General features: G+C 33.5%; 2 long non-coding RNA genes across 2 annotated transcripts in view; both read right to left on the bottom strand.

Annotated features, from left to right (window-relative positions):
* The window catches only part of LOC149149391 (uncharacterized), a 210,659-nt gene extending 203,859 nt beyond the window's left edge, over nt 1–6,800 (bottom strand). Inside the window, exon 1 of the long non-coding RNA XR_016263406.1 lies at nt 6,300–6,800. This is a non-coding gene — a long non-coding RNA (uncharacterized LOC149149391). The remainder of the gene's footprint in view (nt 1–6,299) is intronic.
* A 273-nt stretch (nt 6,801–7,073) lies between these two features.
* LOC149149396 (uncharacterized) lies at nt 7,074–8,110 on the bottom strand. Its single transcript, XR_016263294.1, has 2 exons — nt 7,985–8,110; nt 7,074–7,494 (listed from the first exon to the last, which is right to left on the bottom strand). It is a non-coding gene; the product is annotated as an uncharacterized LOC149149396 (long non-coding RNA).
* Between the last annotated feature and the right edge of the window lie 471 nt (nt 8,111–8,581).

Below are 8,581 nucleotides of genomic sequence, written 5' to 3' on the forward strand. Positions count from 1 at the left end.
ATGGTGATTTTCAGGATGGAGAGTTGTCGAGGACGACAACCATTTAGAGTGGGGGAGTATGTCAAGCCCACGAGTCAGTGGTTGATGTGCGATGGAGTGGGGTGACGCACCCTCAGTTAAACGCGACGAGCTGGCGTGCGAAGAGTCGGTGGGTGCGACGAGTTGGAGAGCGACGAGTTGGTTGCGATGTTAGTTGTGATGTTCAGACGAGTTGGCGTGTGATAAGAAAATGAAAGGAAAAATTTGGCTAAGTGTTGAAACTTGAGGAGGGCGACCTTATACAGTGTGATCAGACGAGTGGACCTGGCAGGGCGACTTGGTGAGTGAGCTAACCTTATGTGGGGGCGTGGACAGTCAAATTGTAGGTCGGCCTGGGTACGCTGACCCATGACAAAACTTGGCGTTTGTGTATAAGGAGGACACCATGAGTGCAGAAGATCATCAAGCAAGCTCACAAAGCATTCAAGGAAACTTGAGGAGAGAAAAGTGAGGAGCCATACAAGAAAGGCTGAGGTACAGGCGGTGCGAGGCCGAAGTACCAAGGCAGGGCAAATTGACCGCAGAGCCGGGCGAGTTGCAGTTTGGGAATCGCAGGGCCGCAGGTCAGGCAAACAGCAAAGGCAGGTTTTCCGGCAGGTGGACGCAGGTGGGCGAACCGGGCACGGGTTGAACAGTTGGTGGGTGATCTGAATGGTGTGCTGAATGGGCAGACCGAACGTTGCGCTAAACGGACAGTTGAATGACGAGTGAACGGATGGGTTGAATGGACAGATGAACGACGGGCGAACAACGAGCTGAACGAATAGCTAAACGACGGGCGAACGAATAGTTGAATGATGCACTGAATGAACAGTCGAACGACGGGTTGAATGGCGAGCTGAACGGGAGAGTTGAACAATGAGCTGTCGGGCGAGCTGAATAGGTGAGTTGAACGATGGGTGGAACAGGCAAGTTGAACAGGTGAGCTGAACAACGAGTTGAACAAGCGAGCTGAACGATAAGCTGAACGATGGGCTGAACGACCGGTGGAACGAAGTTTGAAGTGCGATAGTGAATAGTGAACAGGCGTCGGGCAGCACGAGTTTTGTTGAATGATGGGCAAGGCCGCACGGTGGGCAAACCACCCTGGGCAAGGCTGCACGAACGAGTCGAGCAGGCCAAACGATTGTCTAAGGTGAAATTTCCAGAATTGGTGGTTGACCTTGTTTGGTCAAGAATATTTTGGGGTTGCCTTAGAGAGGCTGTTGTATATTGAATTCGTAAAGTATATTGTTATATATTGTGGGCAGACTCTTATCAGAGAGTAATCCCTCCCTTAAAAAGACTAAGTGAACTTGTATGCTTATGTTTATGAATGAAGATTAAATGAATGTTTCTGCTGTGTTATAACTGATGAATGTTTAGAAAGTGAAAAGTGAACTAAGTATGGAATGTTAGGCGTAGTCCACACTTGAAATTATTGTTGAAAAGAAATCGGGTGGTGGTGTCGCACCTGCCTATGAGCGGTTGAAAAACTACCGCCAAGATACGGGCGTGACACCCATGGCCCCTTGGCGACTGGGTCTGGCTAGCCGATTCTAGGAATCGACCAGTCAGGAAACTCGATTTTTTATTTCTTTTTATTTTATTTTATTTTTTTAATTTAATTTTGTGTTATAATTTTTTATTTTCTTTTAATGAATTTTTTTTTTTTAATTAATTTTCATTTTTTTCTAATTTTTTAAATTTTAAATTTTAAATTATTTTTAATGTTTGTTATTATATTTGTTTACTCTTTTTTTCTTTTTTTTTTGGGTAATTATCCAATTACCTATTAATTTTTTGTTTTCTATTTCTTTTAGTGTTACTTTTTAAATTTTGTTTCTTAAATTATGTATTTTTGAAATATTTTCTTAGTTTTTCATTTATTTGTTTATTTTTTTAATTTTTATTTTTAATTCTATAATTTTTTATCTTTCCTTATAAGTTAATTTTTTATTTTTTTTACATTTTTTTTCTCTAATATATATTTTTATATATGATTTTTTTTATTGAATATTTTTTTTAATGTTTTAATATATATTTTTATTTACTTGTTTTTTTCCTTAAGTTTTTTGGTTTTGTTTTAATTTTTTTCATTGTTTTAATTTTTGTTTAGTTTTGTATTTTTCATTTTTATTTATTTATTATTTTGGTTTTTTTCTTTTTTTTTTTCAAATTTTGTGTCGATTCTCAACTAGCAACCCGATCTCATTATGTGTCAATTTTATAGTTGATTTTAAAGTTTTCATTATAATGAATTGAGTCGGCCCCCACAATGTGTCAATTTCATGGTTGGCTTTTAACTTTTCATTACAATGAGTCGAATTCGCCTACACTGAATGTAAATTTGATGGTTGATTTATATTATTTTGTTGCAATGTGTCAAGTTGTCTTAAACTAAAATTTTAAAATAGCTACAATTTTAGCATTTTAAAAAAAATTACTCTTAATATAATGACTATTTCATTCATGTGTTCATTTTTCAAGTTTTTTTAGTCATGTAATTTTTTCATAATGTCATGGTTGAAATATATTAAAAACTTCAAGTTTTCGATAGTCATGATCTTTGGTTTTAATTTCGTGGTTGAAAATTTGTCAAAATTTTAAGATTTTTCTAAATCATGATATTTTATCTTTAACACCACAACTGAAAATTGTTGGAATTTTAAAGTTTTTCAAATACATGATATTTTATTTTTAATACCATGTCTGAAATTGTTGGAATTTTAAGATTTTTCGGAGCAATGATATTTTACCTTTAACGTCATTGCTAAAAAGTGTTGAAAATTTACCATGAAATAAATAATAATAATAATAATAATAAAGTTATTCCAACATCAACACTTTTCATTTTCACGGTGTCTTTTACACAAAAAAATTCTTTTTACTGAATTTCATTGTCATTTTTAAAAAATGTTGAAATTTACCCCAAAAAATAAATAAAAATTGTTTATGCAGCATCAACACTTCTTTTTCCGGCTTTTTTTTTCTTTTATTTTTTTGGGATTTTTTGGCTAGATATCTCGTTTTGAGTTTATAGTTCTCCTTTGATAATTTACATTGTTCAAAGCATGTTCTTCATGCTTAGAGTCAAAAAGAATTTATTATGAGAAAAAAAATGTATTTGAGTCATATTCCATTTAGACATTTGTAAGAAAAAGAAATTTGAATTTTATATTGAGTCATTAGTCCACAAGTTGACCAAGTTGGCCTAGCCCTCCAAGTGGCACCTATACGACCCTCCCAGAAAGCTATATATAAGAGACAAGTTTGACCCCTTTGGAACATATTCATTCATCATCACAACAAGTATATTCTGCACCTAATGAAAGAGTAAGAGGTTGAATCATAGGAGAGAGAGAGACAAGTCAAAACAAGGAGAATCTTGCATCATTGACCAAATCTTTGACTTCTTAGAGCTCGCACATGTCAACAACAAAACTCTATGAAAGGAGGCCGAAATTTCTGAGGTAACCACAGGCCAAAATTTGGCCCTAGTTGCAAGTCCGAAAATTTTAAACTTTGATCGTATTTGGAGCAATTTAACCAACGTTGACTTTGACTTTGGATGTGACTTGCAAGAAGGTTGGACTTGACATTTTGGTGGTAGTTTTGTCTTGGTCTTGGATATTTCATTTTGATCTAATTCTATAAGAGAATGATTGTTGGGTTTCCCCCTTGTGAGTTTTTGCCTAGCTAGCCTCCTAATTTGCATTAGAAGAAATTTTAGCCTAAAAGTGCCCATGAAAATTTCATGTAATTTCCATGTCATTATATGTAACCCAATCAAAATCCTTTTTAAAAAGAGGTACATGTAAATATTTTGGAGAAAAAATAAGAAAAATTATATTTTTTAATTGTATTTTTTGTTTATCTCCTTATAGGTTTACTCAAATTTCAAGTGTAGGCACTAGTTGGATACAGAATTTAATTCCGCATTCAACTAGTACCCATTATGCATACTTTTGAGAAGACCACATTGATAAAAATTGAACATACATTAAAAAAACATGTTGAACACGTTTTTTTAATATATTATCAATTTTTATCAATGTGGGTCTTCTCAAAAGTATACATAATGGATATTTCTTGGATGCGGAATTGCCTTCACTTTACATTTGAGTAAACCTATAAAGAGATATGTCAAAAATACAATATATATATATATTTCCTCCAAAATTCATAACTCTTATTTTATTATTTTTTCTTAAGAGGCCACTTTTAGGATGAAATTTCCTCTAATGTATGTTTTTTTTTTCTTTATAGTCTCTATATTTACCTAAAAAAATGATCATTTGTATAATTTCTTGATTAAAAAGACATAAGAAGTAATAACAAGACATCTAACATTCACAAGTAATTATCAAGTAGAGAAATTAGGAGTTAGACTTCACTACACTCGGTTTCTCAACACCATGAATTACATTAAATAATAATAATAATAAATTAAAAAAGAAACATAGCCAGCGAACTTATTTATAAATGCCAAGTCCCCTATGCAAGTATTAATGATAAACCCAAAAACATTTATTAAAAATTACCATACAACATTTACTAACTAGGAAGTCAATAGCATTTAATGAATATTACTAACTAGGAACTTTGTAGCATTTAATGAATATGAACCCAAAGAAAACAACAGTAAATTTTAAAATAGATAAATAATCATGATTTCAATTAACAAATTATCACATTTTATTATCCGCTCTAAATAAGATATTAAACACCTTTTATCTTCATTCAAATAAGCATTTCTACTTCACAACTGCGAAAATTTCATTCTCAAATACAAGATTTGTTATTATTAAAATAAAATGAGGCCATTTGGTATATACTTATATTATGATCCTTTTAATTACCCTTTCTCTTCATTTAAATACACATTTCTACTTTACAACTGTAAAAATGCAAGATTGGTTGTTATTAAGATAAAACATTACGATACTTGTACTCACCTTTTCTCTTCATTTAAACACGCATTTCTGCTTTACAACTGAAAATTTCAAACACAAATACAAGATTTGTTGTTATTAAGATAAAATGGGATAATTTGGGATATATCTTTAATGAACTCTCTTTGATATCATACCTCTTCCAAAAAAATCAAGACTCGTGATTTACAGAAAATTCAATTTGTATTTGTTTTTTTATGGGATGATTATCACCTTTTCTCTTCCTTTGAATATGCATTTCTATTCTACAACTGCGAAATTTCATTCATAAATGCAACATTTATAGTTATTAAGATAAAATGGGGTCATTTGGTATATACGTATACTATGATCGTGAAAATAATTCAGCGTTGTATGTTGTTATAGTTATTAAGATAAAATGGGGTCATTTGGTATATACGTATACTATGCTCGTGGAAATAATTCAGCATTAATACAATGGACTTTCTTTGATACCATACCTCTTTCTAAAGAAATGAACATTGGTGATTTACATTAAGTTCATTTTTTGTTTTCTTAATTAGGAGAATTGGTAAAGAAATGAACATTGGTGATTTACATTAAGTTCATTTTTTGTTTTCTTAATTAGGAGAATTGGTAAAGAAATGAACATTGGTGATTTACATTAAGTTCAGTTTTTGTTTTCTTAATTAGGAGATGGTAGACTTGTCGCATACTTTTTTCTTAAAGAGATGAAGATTGGTGATAAAACAATATCTAAAGGGCCCGATACAACCATTAGAGTCAGAACAGTGAGCTGCCCAATAACTTTTAGATCCATTTGGTTTTCTTTCACCCTCTATACTGAATGTATGAATAAAATGTTGTCGGGATCAATCACTTTTCTTCTATTTTGTCTTCTTCGGACTCCTACCCATTGCTGTAGTTTCGATCAGGAACCTATGGCCTTGACCAACTGATATCTTTACAATAATACATAAAATAGATAGAGAACCCTAAATAGATAGAGAACCCTAAATAGATAGAGAACCCTTCAATATCTAGATAATAAAATTTGATACATTAAGTTCATTTTTTGTTTTATTAATTAGGAGATGGTAGACTTGTCGCATACTTTTTTCTAAAGAATTGAACATTGGTGATTCACAGAAAGTTTATTTTTTGTTTTTTTAATTAGGAGAATTGGTAGACTTGTCGCCCATAACTGTAAAAAACTAAGATCACATGGATGATACTGCCACTAAACTCCTGAACCTAAAACAACCCACCCACAAGCACGCTAAACAAGTAACCGAGTTTAAATCAAGACCCCTATATTGGTTACGAAAAACACCTTTCAGTGTGGAACGTCCATTGTTCAGCAGCCGAATTCAGTGTGAAACGTCCATTGTTCAGCAGCCTAACTCAACGAGCTATAAAAAGTTCAATTTAATCGTTAGCTACATTTTACGATCTCAAAGGTACACATATTAACCATTGCTTTTAATGCATCATCATGTTCCTTAGTTTTAACTTTTGGTCTTAGAATTGATGATTGTTAATTGCAATTGACTAGAAATCATAAAAACTATGAAAATATCAAAGTGAACAATGTAATAAGTTTTATATAAATGCATTGTACAATGGATCAAAATAAAATGTTTGTCTGGGTGACTGATATGAAGATGTGCCATTCAAATGACCAATATGAAGACATGGTACAAGTTGCTGACAGGAAATGCCACTATACAAGCTCGTAATAAGAAATGGTATTCCACCATTAACTGATAAGAGCTGTTCGCGTATGCTCTTCTTTATGAGGCAACTAGCTATATCATATAAACTGAAATTGCACATTAATGCTATCCAAATTACAGCGCAAAAAGTTCATTATGGAAGATATGAAGTACAAAGAACAGATGCACCAGAATACAAGCTACAACCAAAATAGATGATTTAAGAAAAGAGACGCAGATTATTGATGTTTTCAATAAATAATTTGAAATTAAATTATTTGATGATTTACTGCATTTGATTTTTTTTTTCATCAACTAAGTTGAGACCAACCTCAATGTTTAATGAAAGAAATTCAAACATAGTTATTTAGTTATATGGCACTGACAAAACCCTTATCTACACAATCACCCAACTTATCGTTCATTTTCCATACTGACTATTTCATATTAATTTTGCACAAGCTAATATTAGTACAATGATTTTATCATGGATGACCTTAATGAGAGGCTTATTGTGAATAATAAACTTGAAAACTCGAAGGATCATTACATTCATCGACACAAGATGACTCAAATTGCCATCTTTACCCTTGACAACCTTCAGAACCTGAAAGAAGGGTTATTATTCCCACTGAGATTGCATTTGAGACATGTAATAGTCATGACAATTCACAATGTCAGTGCTTGATATAGAAATAATTATTAACATAAATAACTTTATTAATAGCTCTAAAATGCTAAGGAAACCACGTCCATTAATGGAACATGCAGGCCTCAAGATAACATTGAAACCAGAGCCAAAGTGGTGGCAGCAACGCCAATTAATTTGAAAGACACCATTGTTCCTGAAAAATACGTGTGAGTGTAAGTATCTAGAGATTCAAACAAACATAAGAAATCCTCGAAAATCTCTCACTGCAAATGAGCCACTCTCAAAGACAAACAAGCATACACAGTTCAAATTGAAAAAGAACTAAATCCATTTTGTTTGAACTAAATCTCCTGTGTGTGCAAGTTTAGCATTGTTCAACGTTTTGAGTGGACTCACCAATGACCACCCATTATCAGCGACTCAAGGAGAGCATGGTGGATCAGAAAAGAGTGCTGGAATGGTTATAAAGGAAGAAATAGTATCCATTCCAGCACTCTTTTCCAATCCACTATGCTCTTCTTGAGTCCCTAATGATGGGTGGTGAGTCCACTGGAAATGTTGGACAACTATAAACCTGCACACAACAAAATTCCAGAAATTGACATTAAGCATGATTACAGCTGTGGAAATATACACACATAAATCCATTTCATTAGAAATAAGAAATTGTAAAAGTAAATTACCTATTTAAAATTCATCTTTCTCATGGGATTGTTCATTCGTGGTACCATCGTCAGTTGTTATAGCATCATTTCTGTGTAACATTTCAATAACTTCTTCTAATGGAGGATCTCCAGGTCTTCGGTAAGAATTTTTGGCGTCCGCGAGGCTCCTTTCACAGAAAAATGTTTCCAACATGGCACATGGCTGCTACAAATGCAGAAGGCCTGTCTGGTGGATTGGTGGCTATGTGGGACCTGCTCATGGTCAAAGCAAGGGCCTTCAAGTGCAGCGCTGGAATTCTTATTTTGGCCTCCATTAGAGGAAGACCACAAATTCTTAACATGTTGAACATTTATGCGCCCTACAGGAACAGACTCCCTTTTTGGGATTCTCTGTTCAACTCGGAAATTCTAGACATTAATTCTTTGCTAATTGCAGGTGATCTAAATCTGACTCTGAGCTCGGAAGAATGCTGGGGTCAATGCAGAATTGTCGATAGGTTGGCTGACAGAATGAGAAGGGAGCTTTTAAAAAGGGATCTCGTCGATATCATTCCAGAAACAATGACTCCTACATGGGATAATGGTAGGCTGGGCTCTGCCTACATAGCAAAAAGA

The sequence above is a fragment of the Pinus tabuliformis genome, chromosome 9, assembly GCF_031772625.1.
Source record: "Pinus tabuliformis cultivar Carrire ecotype Pingquan chromosome 9, CPIR1, whole genome shotgun sequence".
NCBI lineage: Eukaryota > Viridiplantae > Streptophyta > Pinopsida > Pinales > Pinaceae > Pinus > Pinus tabuliformis.